This window comes from Bidens hawaiensis, unplaced genomic scaffold (assembly GCF_021521415.1).
Source record: "Bidens hawaiensis isolate Kalapana, Puna unplaced genomic scaffold, B.hawaiensis_p1.1 tig00012728_1, whole genome shotgun sequence".
NCBI classification, from domain to species: domain Eukaryota; kingdom Viridiplantae; phylum Streptophyta; class Magnoliopsida; order Asterales; family Asteraceae; genus Bidens; species Bidens hawaiensis.
Window position 1 is genome coordinate 164,060 of NW_027492053.1, and position 19,114 is coordinate 183,173.

Sequence of the window (19,114 nt, forward strand, 5' to 3'; positions counted from 1 at the left end):
ATTCAAGGAAAAAAGGATAAACACGTGTTGATTCTCTAAAAAGTTTCATCATGTTAGCAACCTTACCCGATGCCGCCCTCACCGTAGCCTGACCTGCCACGAACCCAGTGTTCCTAAGCCCAACAAAAGAGAACACCCCCATAAGGTCCATACAAGCGTGTTTTCCTCCTACCCACCCAAAAACAGGTATTGCATGAGTTACTACAATAACAAGCAGAAACAACCACGCTATTATGTAATAACAACTCGTCTACTTTTCTAAATAAATAAAAAATCAAGCATGTTAAAGTTGAACAAGTGACAACGAACAAGTGGAATTTTATTAATAATTTAATATTGAGAAAATGGAACCAATAAACTAACAAGCACTAACCTCTATTTTACACCAACTTATTTACAAAATAACAAAATAGACCCTGACTTTACTTGGAATTACATATTAACCCCTTCAACTTTAGAAAATTCTCTTCTAACAATCATTAATGGTTGGTGTCGTAACATTTTCTAGGGAAAAACCCCCAGGTGTTACCTCAGTGATTCGTGACCCCGGAGCAATGATACGCTCAAGAGCACGGCCACCCTGAGTTGTGATACATGCAAAAACACTAAGACCCGGAGGTGCTTCTGTGTTAGTTACACGTGAATCAGGTGCAGGGGTTCCCATCGGCCCTTCAGGAAGTTTACTCATATCGAACGAACCAAAAAACCGAAAGAAACAAAATTATGCAGTTCTAACACCAACACGGATGGCACTAATGAAGAAACACGGATCCAATCCCAGGGTATGGGTCCTGGATCCAATGAGTCCACAGGGTAAGATACGATAATTATTACCAATGATATGAGTGTGACTTCCCAAAGTCCAATGACCGGAACCTGCAAAACAGACACCATGAGTTTCGTTACAGGAAGGACAAGAGGGGGGGGGGGGAAATATTGCATCCGCGAGGTGTAATTTCATTCCCAGTCACCTTAAGTGACGGAATTCACTCTAGGACCGAGGAAGTTGAATTTTTGGTTCTGCCAGCAACATCAAAACATGACATTATTCTTGGACGAGAAGCGATTGGTGACTTTAATGCTCATCCGTCCACAGCACACGGTGCAGTAGGAGTTCCAACTTGCACTGGCATAGCAATAATTTATGTTAATCGGCACTGCTTTGCAACCGAGAGCTCAAAGCCAAGCAAAATTCCAAAACAAACTGTGAAGACTGAACCAGAGAAATGAGTTTTGAATAAAAAATTTCCTGATCAAACTGTAACAATAGGACCTGCTATTTCCGAGATAGTGCGGACCTTCTTGAAACAGTTATTATCAAAGAATATTGATGTTTTTGCATGGCAACCCGCGGATATGACCGGTGTTCCGAGGAACATTGCGGAACACAAATTAAGGGTAAACCCGTTGTTTACGTCAATTGTTCAGAAACAACGTAAGATGGGTCCGGAACAAACGAAAGCAATGAATGAGCAAGTCCATGACCTCTTACAAGCTGGAATCATCTGCCCAATTCGTTATCAGACCTGGGTTGCTAATCCAGTTATTGTTCCCAAAAGCAATGGGTCATGGCGGATGTGCATTGATTTCAAAGATCTAAATAAAGCATGTCCCAAATATTTTTATCCCTTACCCGAAATAGATCTCAAGGTTGATGCTGTAGCACCATTCAAATTCAAATGCTTACAAAGGCTATCATCAGATCCGCATGGCAGCGGGCGATGAGGACAAAACAACATTTCGTACCGATCAAGGCACTTTTTGTTACAAAATGATGCCTTTCCGACTGAAAAATGCGGGAGCCACATATCAACGATTAATGGACATAGCGTTCAAAGATCAAATTGGCCGAAATTTAGAAGTTTATATGGATGACCTCGTAATAAAAAGTGTTGAGGAAGACCAGATGTTGAGATATATTGAAGAGACGTTCGAAATAAGCATGTTGCAACAATGGGTTTGGTTTTTTTAAATCATAATATATTTAAAGATATAGTAGTAACAAAAAAAATAAATAAACTTGTCATATATAAAGGGAAAGATGAAGTGCCATATTTGCAATTATTACTTATATTTACAAGTAGTTAACTAAAGTAGAGGGGCTATTAGTGTAAGTTTGTTTTTAATCATGTATTTGATTTTGCTAAAAGACTACTACGTCCTTTTAACTACCTTCATCAAGTGTGATGATTTATATAATACTATTTGTACCTGTTAAGTTTTATATGTAGTAGATAATAAGCAACAACGAGTATCTATTTAAAATATAATTAAAATTCAACAAAAGTAATGTCATTAAAGTAGAAATAATAATAAACAATTTGGGCGGCCTTAGCTGTAATGGATGGATTATTTGTTTTTATATGGCACACTGTACAAAGTCAGCGATACCAAGTCATTCAGCGCCTCCAGAAAAGAAATTAGGTGAGGAACAAAAACAATCTAACGAAAACTAGAATTAGTTGAATAAAAATGTCCATTAATTGGCCATCAAATCTGAAGCATCATTACTCAGCATAGAGATATCTTACAGAAGGCCCGTATTGTTCAAAGAATCATGTTGCCTGAACCTTTTAATGATATCAACTCCTCTTTCAAACTGCCTGACCAAACATGTCAACGTCTTACACTTGCACAGATTCAATTGGCAACCAACAACTTTGATGAGGCATTAGTCATCGGCCGTGGCGGGTTCGGTAACGTTTATAAATCTCTCACCAACTTCGGGGCATCAGTAAACGAAGTTGCGGTTAAGCGGTTGCATTCTGCTTCTAACCAAGGGGCGCATGAATTTGAGGCCGAAGTTAAGCTCCTTTCCCCTCTGCGGCATGGCAATCTAGTGCCGTTGATTGGTTATTGCAGTGAAGGAAACGAGATGGCCTTAGCTTATGAGTTTATGCCCAATGGTACCCTTGAGGATCATCTCCACAGAGGTGTTTCAGAGTTATCGTGGTTACAACGGCTAAAGATATGCATAGGCGCTGCTCGTGGATTAGACTATCTTCACTCGGGATCGTCAACTCAGCATGGAGTCATACACAGAGACGTGAAGTCCTCCAATTATTTTGTTGGATTCAAACTTTGCAGCTAAAATTTCAGACTTCGGGTTGGCAAAAGTGGGCAAAATAAATCAGTCACAAACATATCATGTGAGCACCTTAGTCAAAGGGACATTTGGATATATGGATCCATGCTACTTCTATAGCGGTAAACTGACAAGAAAATCTGATGTTTATGCATTTGGGGTTGTCCTTTTTGAGGTGATAACCGGGAAGCGAGCAGTAGATCCTTCACTTGATGAAGAAGAATGGAGTTTGTCAGTCTGGGCACAAGACCAGTTCAAAAGAGGAAGACTAGATGATATTATTAGCCATAGACTGATGGGACAAATCTCAAAAAGATGCTTGAAAGAATTCGCAAGCATGGCAATCCAATGCTTACATTTTCAACCTAAACAACGCCCTACCATGGCGGAGGTTGTGGTCAAGCTCGAGTCTATTCTGAAACGAGAAAGAGAAAGTGTTAGTTCTGGTGTTGATAACGGAAGATTCATTAGCAGGGTAAGATATTTTTTCACAGGCAAAGCTGACTTGATTCCAGCTCATGCAGAGGAAAACAAAGCTGACTTGATGCCAAGGAAAGCAAATCCGAATCTGAATCTGAAATTATTAAACTATCAGATGACCGAGAAATTAGAACTTTCACACATGCGGAATTGGTAATGACAAGAAATAAATGGTAATTACCACAATTTCTCAACAGAAGCTGATGTTGGTTTGGCCATTGTGCGTTAGGACAAGGGATATTGGAACATCTAAGGTAACTTGAATAGACACTTCCTTTCAGTCATAGAAAAGATCATGTGGGACTTGGATAGCATAATGAATGAATTTCAATATATATATATATATATATATATATATATATTTTATTTTCACCTTCTTAAATAGTGCAAGCAGATTATATTTGCTGAATTCTGATGTGCAGATCGATCTCAAACATGAAGAACTCAATCATCCGAACCTTGTGAAAGTGTTAGGATATTGGTTAAATGAGCAAAAAATGTCTTGTGTTTACGAGCTAATTTCTGACCGAGTTTATATGAGCTTCTTTTTGAAGGTAAGAAACTCTTTATAGTTGTAATTCCCAACATTGAACCAACAGTAGTTAAAGTATAAATTAGTATATGCTCTATTTTGGAGAGCCAGGTACAACTTCACTTTCTTGGGTTGCACGGCTAAAAATAGCAGTAGGAGCAGCTCAGGGCCTATCTTTCTTGCATAAGAAGAGACATTCAGCATATAGCCAATTTAAGACTGCCTGTATACTGGTGGATCATATGTTTTTTACTCATTCAAACGGATTACAACCATCAAGATAAATACAAAATAATTAACCTATATACAAAAGGAAATGGACGGCGCTACTGTAGCAATTCTACAGTAACGGGTATATTTGTAATTATTTTGTTTTTTCGTGGCTTTCTTTATGAGCGTTTGTACTTTGTTTGCCTTTACCGACGGCTCTTATCTCATCAATAGGGCTTTGGACTTCCACTTTGTGAGCACGCATCGATTTACCAGCGATATCATCTATAAGCTCTTCTCTTCCGAGTACTGGCGGTGATCGGTGGCGCTGCGATTTGTGCCGTCGCGGCTTGGCTGTGCGCCACCGGATGCTTCGACTTCAGTTAGAACTCTGATCTTTTATGTTGTTTTCTTTCTTCATTGTAGATGTCGGTGGCCTCAATTGTTGTTTTGTTGAATTGTTTTTGGTATGTGCATTGATTTCGTTTAGTTATGAACAGAGGTGATGACCGTTTCAGACTGAACCTTTTATTTAAAGATTGAGCCATGGGTTCATTAAGCGTTAGTAAAATAGAGAAATCAATTCCCAGTCACAGCTGATCATCGATTGATTCACAATTGAATTGCATATATATACACATCCTCCCGTGCAAATTGTTTGATGTGTTCGGATGTTAACTTGAATTTTGTTTAGAAAAATGAGTAAAAGAACTGGACATATGAATTACTTTTTGTGAGTTCATATAATTGAATGTTATTAGAAATTTTGCAATTTAATGATCTATTGCAGTTGCCAGTTAGTTATATTAGAGTTGCATGTTAACAAACGAAACTGAAATTGAATCAAATGATCATAGAATGTTTGTAGCCGTAGCAACGAAAGGTCATATGCATTTATTTAAGCTAAAAGTCGAAGTTGTATGTTCACAATTTTTTGATTTCTTTCCGTACGTATTTACTCAAAAGTTAATATGTATTTGTTTTGAGTTGTAGTTGACAAGTTGTGGGAACTAAAAGTCAAAGATTTCATATTGGTTAACTAGGATTGTTGTTTCTAAGTTATGTGGTTCTTTAAATGAAGCATCTGCAACATGACATGCTTATTCTATTGCATTATTGTTCGGTGATTTGTATGGTTATAGTGGAAACCACATATCCAAAAGGGTAAATTTTTTTGGTTCTATATGGCAATATTAATGTTTTTCATGATCATGTTGTCTTATGTGTTCCATGTTACTATTACAGAGTTTATACGCAAACGTTAGATGGCTACCGGCGCAATGCGCCGGGCATTCCCTAGTTATAACAAAACTAAGGAAAGGTCCTAAGAATCAGGGAATAAACGAGTCAAAGATTAGGAGCAAATCATGGCAGAAAATATGAAATTCCATATTTACAAATTGAGCCTAGCTCGGTTAGACTACTTTACAAACCGGCGTAAACATAAGATTTTCTCGTTAATTTTCCACTGTGGAAGTAGCATGGATCGATATATCCAAATGTCCCTTTAAGTACATTAGCGCTCACATGACAAGTTTGGGTCTGATTTATTGTGCCCACTTTTGCCAAACCAAAGTCAGAAATTTTAGCTGCAAAGTTTGAATCCAACAAAATATTGAAGCTTTTCACATCTTGGTGTATCACTCCATGTTGAGTTGACGGGTACCCGTGTGAAGATAGTCTAATCCACATGAGCATCACCTATACATATCTTTAGCCGTTGTAGCCACAATAACTCCGTTTCACCTCAATGGAGATTATCTTCAAGTGTCCCATTAGGTATAAACTCATATGCTAAGATAATCTCTTTTCCTTCACTGCAATAACCAATCAACGGCACGAGATTACCATGCCGAAGAGTGGAAAGGAGCTTAACTTCAGCCTCAAACTCATGCGCTCCTTGGTTAGATGTAGAATGCAACCGCTTAATTGCAACTTCGTTTACCAATGACCAGAAGAACGTTGGGATTTATATACGTTGCTGAATCCGCCACAGCCAATGACTAACGACTCATCAAAGTTGTTGGTCGCCAATTGAATTTGTGCAAGTGTAAGACGTTGACATGTTTGGTCTGGCGGTATGACTGAGGAGTTGCATCGTTGACCGGTTCCGGTAATATCGTTATTCGATCTGTGCGGGCCTTTGAATCTTCAAGATATCTCTATATAGATTAGTGATGATGGTTTAGACGATCTCTGGTGATTTTTTTTGTTCAAGTGCTAATAGTATTTGGTCACGTGATGGTTTTTTGTTTATAGCTTGCCTTATTCGCCAATATCATTGGGTATTATGGTTATTCGTCAACTATCAAGTGCTAATAGTATTTGGTCATGTGAATTCACCGTTATCAAATGAAATTAATCTTATTCGCCACTATCAAACGAAATCAACCTTATTCGTCACTATCAAATGCAAATAAAAGAGTCCGACTTGACAACCCTCCAACCAATCTCTTACCCCTATGCCAAATTTCTTATTCGCCACTGTTAAAAACTAATAACCTATTTGTTATATACTGGAAAAAAAAAAAGACAACCCCAACTGATTAGGAATCTCTAATATACCCCATTTTTTTAAATAAATTCAAGGAAAAAAGGATAAACACGTGTTGATTCTCTAAAAAGTTTCATCATGTTAGCAACCTTACCCGATGCCGCCCTCACCGTAGCCTGACCTGCCACGAACCCAGTGTTCCTAAGCCCAACAAAAGAGAACACCCCCATAAGGTCCATACAAGCGTGTTTTCCTCCTACCCACCCAAAAACAGGTATTGCATGAGTTACTACAATAACAACCAGAAACAACCACGCTATTATGTAATAACAACTCGTCTACTTTTCTAAATAAATAAAAAATCAAGCATGTTAGAGTTGAACAAGTGACAACGAACAAGTGGAATTTTATTAATAATTTAATATTGAGAAAATGGAACCAATAAACTAACAAGCACTAACCTCTATTTTACACCAACTTATTTACAAAATAACAAAATAGACCCTGACTTTACTTGGAATTACATATTAACCCCTTCAACTTTAGAAAGTTCTCTTCTAACAATCATTAATGGTTGGTGTCGTAACATTTTCTAGGGAAAAACCCCCAGGTGTTACCTCAGTGATTCGTGACCCCGGAGCAGTGATACGCTCAAGAGCACGGCCACCCTGAGTTGTGATACATGCAAAAACACTAAGACCCGGAGGTGCTTCTGTGTTAGTTACACGTGAATCAGGTGCAGGGGTTCCCATCGGCCCTTCAGGAAGTTTACTCATATCGAACGAACCAAAAAACCGAAAGAAACAAAATTATGCAGTTCTAACACCAACACGGATGGCACCAATGAAGAAACACGGATCCAATCCCCGGGTATGGGTCCTGGATCCAATGAGTCCACAGGGTAAGATACGATAATTATTACCAATGATATGAGTGTGACTTCCCAAAGTCCAATGACCGGAACCTGCAAAACAGACACCATGAGTTTCGTTACAGGAAGGACAAGAGGGGGGGGGGGGGAAATAATGCATCCGCGAGGTGTAATTTCATTCCCAGTCACCTTAAGTGACGGAATTCACTCTAGGACCGAGGAAGTTGAATTTTTGGTTCTGCCAGCAACATCAAAACATGACATTATTCTTGGACGAGAAGCGATTGGTGACTTTAATGCTCATCCGTCCACAGCACACGGTGCAGTAGGAGTTCCAACTTGCACTGGCATAGCAATAATTTATGTTAATCGGCACTGCTTTGCAACCGAGAGCTCAAAGCCAAGCAAAATTCCAAAACAAACTGTGAAGACTGAACCAGAGAAATGAGTTTTGAATAAAAAATTTCCTGATCAAACTGTAACAATAGGACCTGCTATTTCCGAGATAGTGCGGACCTTCTTGAAACAGTTATTATCAAAGAATATTGATGTTTTTGCATGGCAACCCGCGGATATGACCGGTGTTCCGAGGAACATTGCGGAACACAAATTAAGGGTAAACCCGTTGTTTACGTCAATTGTTCAGAAACAACGTAAGATGGGTCCGGAACAAACGAAAGCAATGAATGAGCAAGTCCATGACCTCTTACAAGCTGGAATCATCTGCCCAATTCGTTATCAGACCTGGGTTGCTAATCCAGTTATTGTTCCCAAAAGCAATGGGTCATGGCGGATGTGCATTGATTTCAAAGATCTAAATAAAGCATGTCCCAAATATTTTTATCCCTTACCCGAAATAGATCTCAAGGTTGATGCTGTAGCACCATTCAAATTCAAATGCTTACAAAGGCTATCATCAGATCCGCATGGCAGCGGGCGATGAGGACAAAACAACATTTCGTACCGATCAAGGCACTTTTTGTTACAAAATGATGCCTTTCCGACTGAAAAATGCGGGAGCCACATATCAACGATTAATGGACATAGCGTTCAAAGATCAAATTGGCCGAAATTTAGAAGTTTATATGGATGACCTCGTAATAAAAAGTGTTGAGGAAGACCAGATGTTGAGATATATTGAAGAGACGTTCGAAATAAGCATGTTGCAACAGTGGGTTTGGTTTTTTTAAATCATAATATATTTAAAGATATAGTAGTAACAAAAAAAATAAATAAACTTGTCATATATAAAGGGAAAGATGAAGTGCCATATTTGCAATTATTACTTATATTTACAAGTAGTTAACTAAAGTAGAGGGGCTATTAGTGTAAGTTTGTTTTTAATCATGTATTTGATTTTGCTAAAAGACTACTACGTCCTTTTAACTACCTTCATCAAGTGTGATGATTTATATAATACTATTTGTACCTGTTAAGTTTTATATGTAGTAGATAATAAGCAACAACGAGTATCTATTTAAAATATAATTAAAATTCAACAAAAGTAATGTCATTAAAGTAGAAATAATAATAAACAATTTGGGCGGCCTTAGCTGTAATGGATGGATTATTTGTTTTTATATGGCACACTGTACAAAGTCAGCGATACCAAGTCATTCAGCGCCTCCAGAAAAGAAATTAGGTGAGGAACAAAAACAATCTAACGAAAACTAGAATTAGTTGAATAAAAATGTCCATTAATTGGCCATCAAATCTGAAGCATCATTACTCAGCATAGAGATATCTTACAGAAGGCCCGTATTGTTCAAAGAATCATGTTGCCTGAACCTTTTAATGATATCAACTCCTCTTTCAAACTGCCTGACCAAACATGTCAACGTCTTACACTTGCACAGATTCAATTGGCAACCAACAACTTTGATGAGGCATTAGTCATCGGCCGTGGCGGGTTCGGTAACGTTTATAAATCTCTCACCAACTTCGGGGCATCAGTAAACGAAGTTGCGGTTAAGCGGTTGCATTCTGCTTCTAACCAAGGGGCGCATGAATTTGAGGCCGAAGTTAAGCTCCTTTCCCCTCTGCGGCATGGCAATCTAGTGCCGTTGATTGGTTATTGCAGTGAAGGAAACGAGATGGCCTTAGCTTATGAGTTTATGCCCAATGGTACCCTTGAGGATCATCTCCACAGAGGTGTTTCAGAGTTATCGTGGTTACAACGGCTAAAGATATGCATAGGCGCTGCTCGTGGATTAGACTATCTTCACTCGGGATCGTCAACTCAGCATGGAGTCATACACAGAGACGTGAAGTCCTCCAATATTTTGTTGGATTCAAACTTTGCAGCTAAAATTTCAGACTTCGGGTTGGCAAAAGTGGGCAAAATAAATCAGTCACAAACATATCATGTGAGCACCTTAGTCAAAGGGACATTTGGATATATGGATCCATGCTACTTCTATAGCGGTAAACTGACAAGAAAATCTGATGTTTATGCATTTGGGGTTGTCCTTTTTGAGGTGATAACCGGGAAGCGAGCAGTAGATCCTTCACTTGATGAAGAAGAATGGAGTTTGTCAGTCTGGGCACAAGACCAGTTCAAAAGAGGAAGACTAGATGATATTATCAGCCATAGACTGATGGGACAAATCTCAAAAAGATGCTTGAAAGAATTCGCAAGCATGGCAATCCAATGCTTACATTTTCAACCTAAACAACGCCCTACCATGGCGGAGGTTGTGGTCAAGCTCGAGTCTATTCTGAAACGAGAAAGAGAAAGTGTTAGTTCTGGTGTTGATAACGGAAGATTCATTAGCAGGGTAAGATATTTTTTCACAGGCAAAGCTGACTTGATTCCAGCTCATGCAGAGGAAAACAAAGCTGACTTGATGCCAGAGGAAAGCAAATCCGAATCTGAATCTGAAATTATTAAACTATCAGATGACCGAGAAATTAGAACTTTCACACATGCGGAATTGGTAATGACAAGAAATAAATGGAATTACCACAATTTCTCAACAGAAGCTGATGTTGGTTTGGCCATGTGCGTTAGGACAAGGGATATTGGAACATCTAAGGTAACTTGAATAGACACTTCCTTTCAGTCATAGAAAAGATCATGTGGGACTTGGATAGCATAATGAATGAATTTCAATATATATATATATATATATATATATTTTATTTTCACCTTCTTAAATAGTGCAAGCAGATTATATTTGCTGAATTCTGATGTGCAGATCGATCTCAAACATGAAGAACTCAATCATCCGAACCTTGTGAAAGTGTTAGGATATTGGTTAAATGAGCAAAAAATGTCTTGTGTTTACGAGCTAATTTCTGACCGAGTTTATATGAGCTTCTTTTTGAAGGTAAGAAACTCTTTATAGTTGTAATTCCCAACATTGAACCAACAGTAGTTAAAGTATAAATTAGTATATGCTCTATTTTGGAGAGCCAGGTACAACTTCACTTTCTTGGGTTGCACGGCTAAAAATAGCAGTAGGAGCAGCTCAGGGCCTATCTTTCTTGCATAAGAAGAGACATTCAGCATATAGCCAATTTAAGACTGCCTGTATACTGGTGGATCATATGTTTTTTACTCATTCAAACGGATTACAACCATCAAGATAAATACAAAATAATTAACCTATATACAAAAGGAAATGGACGGCGCTACTGTAGCAATTCTACAGTAACGGGTATATTTGTAATTATTTTGTTTTTTCGTGGCTTTCTTTACGAGCGTTTGTACTTTGTTTGCCTTTACCGACGGCTCTTATCTCATCAATAGGGCTTTGGACTTCCACTTTGTGAGCACGCATCGATTTACCAGCGATATCATCTATAAGCTCTTCTCTTCCGAGTACTGGCGGTGATCGGTGGCGCTGCGATTTGTGCCGTCGCGGCTTGGCTGTGCGCCACCGGATGCTTCGACTTCAGTTAGAACTCTGATCTTTTATGTTGTTTTCTTTCTTCATTGTAGATGTCGGTGGCCTCAATTGTTGTTTTGTTGAATTGTTTTTGGTATGTGCATTGATTTCGTTTAGTTATGAACAGAGGTGATGACCGTTTCAGACTGAACCTTTTATTTAAAGATTGAGCCATGGGTTCATTAAGCGTTAGTAAAATAGAGAAATCAATTCCCAGTCACAGCTGATCATCGATTGATTCACAATTGAATTGCATATATATACACATCCTCCCGTGCAAATTGTTTGATGTGTTCGGATGTTAACTTGAATTTTGTTTAGAAAAATGAGTAAAAGAACTGGACATATGAATTACTTTTTGTGAGTTCATATAATTGAATGTTATTAGAAATTTTGCAATTTAATGATCTATTGCAGTTGCCAGTTAGTTATATTAGAGTTGCATGTTAACAAACGAAACTGAAATTGAATCAAATGATCATAGAATGTTTGTAGCCGTAGCAACGAAAGGTCATATGCATTTATTTAAGCTAAAAGTCGAAGTTGTATGTTTACAATTTTTTGATTTCTTTCCGTACGTATTTACTCAAAAGTTAATATGTATTTGTTTTGAGTTGTAGTTGACAAGTTGTGGGAACTAAAAGTCAAAGATTTCATATTGGTTAACTAGGATTGTTGTTTCTAAGTTATGTGGTTCTTTAAATGAAGCATCTGCAACATGACATGCTTATTCTATTGCATTATTGTTCGGTGATTTGTATGGTTATAGTGGAAACCACATATCCAAAAGGGTAAATTTTTTTGGTTCTATATGGCAATATTAATGTTTTTCATGATCATGTTGTCTTATGTGTTCCATGTTACTATTACAGAGTTTATACGCAAACGTTAGATGGCTACCGGCGCAATGCGCCGGGCATTCCCTAGTTATAACAAAACTAAGGAAAGGTCCTAAGAATCAGGGAATAAACGAGTCAAAGATTAGGAGCAAATCATGGCAGAAAATATGAAATTCCATATTTACAAATTGAGCCTAGCTCGGTTAGACTACTTTACAAACCGGCGTAAACATAAGATTTTCTCGTTAATTTTCCACTGTGGAAGTAGCATGGATCGATATATCCAAATGTCCCTTTAAGTACATTAGCGCTCACATGACAAGTTTGGGTCTGATTTATTGTGCCCACTTTTGCCAAACCAAAGTCAGAAATTTTAGCTGCAAAGTTTGAATCCAACAAAATATTGAAGCTTTTCACATCTTGGTGTATCACTCCATGTTGAGTTGACGGGTACCCGTGTGAAGATAGTCTAATCCACATGAGCATCACCTATACATATCTTTAGCCGTTGTAGCCACAATAACTCCGTTTCACCTCTATGGAGATTATCTTCAAGTGTCCCATTAGGTATAAACTCATATGCTAAGATAATCTCTTTTCCTTCACTGCAATAACCAATCAACGGCACGAGATTACCATGCCGAAGAGTGGAAAGGAGCTTAACTTCAGCCTCAAACTCATGCGCTCCTTGGTTAGATGTAGAATGCAACCGCTTAATTGCAACTTCGTTTACCAATGACCAGAAGAACGTTGGGATTTATATACGTTGCTGAATCCGCCACAGCCAATGACTAACGACTCATCAAAGTTGTTGGTCGCCAATTGAATTTGTGCAAGTGTAAGACGTTGACATGTTTGGTCTGGCGGTATGACTGAGGAGTTGCATCGTTGACCGGTTCCGGTAATATCGTTATTCGATCTGTGCGGGCCTTTGAATCTTCAAGATATCTCTATATAGATTAGTGATGATGGTTTAGACGATCTCTGGTGATTTTTTTTGTTCAAGTGCTAATAGTATTTGGTCACGTGATGGTTTTTTGTTTATAGCTTGCCTTATTCGCCAATATCATTGGGTATTATGGTTATTCGTCAACTATCAAGTGCTAATAGTATTTGGTCATGTGAATTCACCGTTATCAAATGAAATTAATCTTATTCGCCACTATCAAACGAAATCAACCTTATTCGTCACTATCAAATGCAAATAAAAGAGTCCGACTTGACAACCCTCCAACCAATCTCTTACCCCTATGCCAAATTTCTTATTCGCCACTGTTAAAAACTAATAACCTATTTGTTATATACTGGAAAAAAAAAAAGACAACCCCAACTGATTAGGAATCTCTAATATACCCCATTTTTTTAAATAAATTCAAGGAAAAAAGGATAAACACGTGTTGATTCTCTAAAAAGTTTCATCATGTTAGCAACCTTACCCGATGCCGCCCTCACCGTAGCCTGACCTGCCACGAACCCAGTGTTCCTAAGCCCAACAAAAGAGAACACCCCCATAAGGTCCATACAAGCGTGTTTTCCTCCTACCCACCCAAAAACAGGTATTGCATGAGTTACTACAATAACAAGCAGAAACAACCACGCTATTATGTAATAACAACTCGTCTACTTTTCTAAATAAATAAAAAATCAAGCATGTTAGAGTTGAACAAGTGACAACGAACAAGTGGAATTTTATTAATAATTTAATATTGAGAAAATGGAACCAATAAACTAACAAGCACTAACCTCTATTTTACACCAACTTATTTACAAAATAACAAAATAGACCCTGACTTTACTTGGAATTACATATTAACCCCTTCAACTTTAGAAAATTCTCTTCTAACAATCATTAATGGTTGGTGTCGTAACATTTTCTAGGGAAAAACCCCCAGGTGTTACCTCAGTGATTCGTGACCTCGGAGCAGTGATACGCTCAAGAGCACGGCCACCCTGAGTTGTGATACATGCAAAAACACTAAGACCCGGAGGTGCTTCTGTGTTAGTTACACGTGAATCAGGTGCAGGGGTTCCCATCGGCCCTTCAGGAAGTTTACTCATATCGAACGAACCAAAAAACCGAAAGAAACAAAATTATGCAGTTCTAACACCAACACGGATGGCACCAATGAAGAAACACGGATCCAATCCCCGGGTATGGGTCCTGGATCCAATGAGTCCACAGGGTAAGATACGATAATTATTACCAATGATATGAGTGTGACTTCCCAAAGTCCAATGACCGGAACCTGCAAAACAGACACCATGAGTTTCGTTACAGGAAGGACAAGAGGGGGGGGGGGGGGAAATAATGCATCCGCGAGGTGTAATTTCATTCCCAGTCACCTTAAGTGACGGAATTCACTCTAGGACCGAGGAAGTTGAATTTTTGGTTCTGCCAGCAACATCAAAACATGACATTATTCTTGGACGAGAAGCGATTGGTGACTTTAATGCTCATCCGTCCACAGCACACGGTGCAGTAGGAGTTCCAACTTGCACTGGCATAGCAATAATTTATGTTAATCGGCACTGCTTTGCAACCGAGAGCTCAAAGCCAAGCAAAATTCCAAAACAAACTGTGAAGACTGAACCAGAGAAATGAGTTTTGAATAAAAAATTTCCTGATCAAACTGTAACAATAGGACCTGCTATTTCCGAGATAGTGCGGACCTTCTTGAAACAGTTATTATCAAAGAATATTGATGTTTTTGCATGGCAACCCGCGGATATGACCGGTGTTCCGAGGAACATTGCGGAACACAAATTAAGGGTAAACCCGTTGTTTACGTAAATTGTTCAGAAACAACGTAAGATGGGTCCGGAACAAACGAAAGCAATGAATGAGCAAGTCCATGACCTCTTACAAGCTGGAATCATCTGCCCAATTCGTTATCAGACCTGGGTTGCTAATCCAGTTATTGTTCCCAAAAGCAATGGGTCATGGCGGATGTGCATTGATTTCAAAGATCTAAATAAAGCATGTCCCAAATATTTTTATCCCTTACCCGAAATAGATCTCAAGGTTGATGCTGTAGCACCATTCAAATTCAAATGCTTACAAAGGCTATCATCAGATTCGCATGGCAGCGGGCGATGAGGACAAAACAACATTTCGTACCGATCAAGGCACTTTTTGTTACAAAATGATGCCTTTCCGACTGTAAAATGCGGGAGCCACATATCAACGATTAATGGACATAGCGTTCAAAGATCAAATTGGCCGAAATTTAGAAGTTTATATGGATGACCTCGTAATAAAAAGTGTTGAGGAAGACCAGATGTTGAGATATATTGAAGAGACGTTCGAAATAAGCATGTTGCAACAGTGGGTTTGGTTTTTTTAAATCATAATATATTTAAAGATATAGTAGTAACAAAAAAAATAAATAAACTTATCATATATAAAGGGAAAGATGAAGTGCCATATTTGCAATTATTACTTATATTTACAAGTAGTTAACTAAAGTAGAGGGGCTATTAGTGTAAGTTTGTTTTTAATCATGTATTTGATTTTGCTAAAAGACTACTACGTCCTTTTAACTACCTTCATCAAGTGTGATGATTTATATAATACTATTTGTACCTGTTAAGTTTTATATGTAGTAGATAATAAGCAACAACGAGTATCTATTTAAAATATAATTAAAATTCAACAAAAGTAATGTCATTAAAGTAGAAATAATAATAAACAATTTGGGCGGCCTTAGCTGTACTGGATGGATTATTTGTTTTTATATGACACACTGTACAAAGTCAGCGATACCAAGTCATTCAGCGCCTCCAGAAAAGAAATTAGGTGAGGAACAAAAACAATCTAACGAAAACTAGAATTAGTTGAATAAAAATGTCCATTAATTGGCCATCAAATCTGAAGCATCATTACTCAGCATAGAGATATCTTACAGAAGGCCCGTATTGTTCAAAGAATCATGTTGCCTGAACCTTTTAATGATATCAACTCCTCTTTCAAACTGCCTGACCAAACATGTCAACGTCTTACACTTGCACAGATTCAATTGGCAACCAACAACTTTGATGAGGCATTAGTCATCGGCCGTGGCGGGTTCGGTAACGTTTATAAATCTCTCACCAACTTCGGCGCATCAGTAAACGAAGTTGCGGTTAAGCGGTTGCATTCTGCTTCTAACCAAGGGGCGCATGAATTTGAGGCCGAAGTTAAGCTCCTTTCCCCTCTGCGGCATGGCAATCTAGTGCCGTTGATTGGTTATTGCAGTGAAGGAAACGAGATGGCCTTAGCTTATGAGTTTATGCCCAATGGTACCCTTGAGGATCATCTCCACAGAGGTGTTTCAGAGTTATCGTGGTTACAACGGCTAAAGATATGCATAGGCGCTGCTCGTGGATTAGACTATCTTCACTCGGGATCGTCAACTCAGCATGGAGTCATACACAGAGACGTGAAGTCCTCCAATATTTTGTTGGATTCAAACTTTGCAGCTAAAATTTCAGACTTCGGGTTGGCAAAAGTGGGCAAAATAAATCAGTCACAAACATATCATGTGAGCACCTTAGTCAAAGGGACATTTGGATATATGGATCCATGCTACTTCTATAGCGGTAAACTGACAAGAAAATCTGATGTTTATGCATTTGGGGTTGTCCTTTTTGAGGTGATAACCGGGAAGCGAGCAGTAGATCCTTCACTTGATGAAGAAGAATGGAGTTTGTCAGTCTGGGCACAAGACCAGTTCAAAAGAGGAAGACTAGATGATATTATTAGCCATAGACTGATGGGACAAATCTCAAAAAGATGCTTGAAAGAATTCGCAAGCATGGCAATCCAATGCTTACATTTTCAACCTAAACAACGCCCTACCATGGCGGAGGTTGTGGTCAAGCTCGAGTCTATTCTGAAACGAGAAAGAGAAAGTGTTAGTTCTGGTGTTGATAACGGAAGATTCATTAGCAGGGTAAGATATTTTTTCACAGGCAAAGCTGACTTGATTCCAGCTCATGCAGAGGAAAACAAAGCTGACTTGATGCCAGAGGAAAGCAAATCCGAATCTGAATCTGAAATTATTAAACTATCAGATGACCGAGAAATTAGAACTTTCACACATGCGGAATTGGTAATGACAAGAAATAAATGGAATTACCACAATTTCTCAACAGAAGCTGATGTTGGTTTGGCCATGTGCGTTAGGACAAGGGATATTGGAACATCTAAGGTAACTTGAATAGACACTTCCTTTCAGTCATAGAAAAGATCATGTGGGACTTGGATAGCATAATGAATGAATTTCAATATATATATATATATATATATATATTTTATTTTCACCTTCTTAAATAGTGCAAGCAGATTATATTTGCTGAATTCTGATGTGCAGATCGATCTCAAACATGAAGAACTCAATCATCCGAACCTTGTGAAAGTGTTAGGATATTGGTTAAATGAGCAAAAAATGTCTTGTGTTTACGAGCTAATTTCTGACCGAGTTTATATGAGCTTCTTTTTGAAGGTAAGAAACTCTTTATAGTTGTAATTCCCAACATTGAACCAACAGTAGTTAAAGTATAAATTAGTATATGCTCTATTTTGGAGAGCCAGGTACAACTTCACTTTCTTGGGTTGCACGGCTAAAAATAGCAGTAGGAGCAGCTCAGGGCCTATCTTTCTTGCATAAGAAGAGACATTCAGCATATAGCCAATTTAAGACTGCCTGTATACTGGTGGATCATATGTTTTTTACTCATTCAAACGGATTACAACCATCAAGATAAATACAAAATAATTAACCTATATACAAAAGGAAATGGACGGCGCTACTGTAGCAATTCTACAGTAACGGGTATATTTGTAATTATTTTGTTTTTTCGTGGCTTTCTTTATGAGCGTTTGTACTTTGTTTGCCTTTACCGACGGCTCTTATCTCATCAATAGGGCTTTGGACTTCCACTTTGTGAGCACGCATCGATTTACCAGCGATATCATCTATAAGCTCTTCTCTTCCGAGTACTGGCGGTGATCGGTGGCGCTGCGATTTGTGCCGTCGCGGCTTGGCTGTGCGCCACCGGATGCTTCGACTTCAGTTAGAACTCTGATCTTTTATGTTGTTTTCTTTCTTCATTGTAGATGTCGGTGGCCTCAATTGTTGTTTTGTTGAATTGTTTTTGGTATGTGCATTGATTTCGTTTAGTTATGAACAGAGGTGATGACCGTTTCAGACTGAACCTTTTATTTAAAGATTGAGCCATGGGTTCATTAAGCGTTAGTAAAATAGAGAAATCAATTCCCAGTCACAGCTGATCATCGATTGATTCACAATTGAATTGCATATATATACACATCCTCCCGTGCAAATTGTTTGATGTGTTCGGATGTTAACTTGAATTTTGTTTAGAAAAATGAGTAAAAGAACTGGACATATGAATTACTTTTTGTGAGTTCATATAATTGAATGTTATTAGAAATTTTGCAATTTAATGATCTATTGCAGTTGCCAGTTAGTTATATTAGAGTTGCATGTTAACAAACGAAACTGAAATTGAATCAAATGATCATAGAATGTTTGTAGCCGTAGCAACGAAAGGTCATATGCATTTATTTAAGCTAAAAGTCGAAGTTGTATGTTTACAATTTTTTGATTTCTTTCCGTACGTATTTACTCAAAAGTTAATATGTATTTGTTTTGAGTTGTAGTTGACAAGTTGTGGGAACTAAAAGTCAAAGATTTCATATTGGTTAACTA

General features: G+C 38.2%; 3 pseudogenes; all 3 read left to right on the plus strand.

The window, feature by feature from the left end:
* The first annotated feature begins 2,556 nt into the window (after window positions 1-2,556).
* LOC143541941 (putative receptor-like protein kinase At5g39000 pseudogene) lies at window positions 2,557-3,722 on the plus strand (annotated as a pseudogene).
* Window positions 3,723-9,446: 5,724 nt separating this feature from the next.
* Window positions 9,447-10,716, plus strand: LOC143541942 (putative receptor-like protein kinase At5g39000 pseudogene; annotated as a pseudogene).
* A 5,614-nt stretch (window positions 10,717-16,330) lies between these two features.
* On the plus strand, window positions 16,331-17,599 carry LOC143541943 (putative receptor-like protein kinase At5g39000 pseudogene; annotated as a pseudogene).
* Window positions 17,600-19,114: the final 1,515 nt, after the last annotated feature.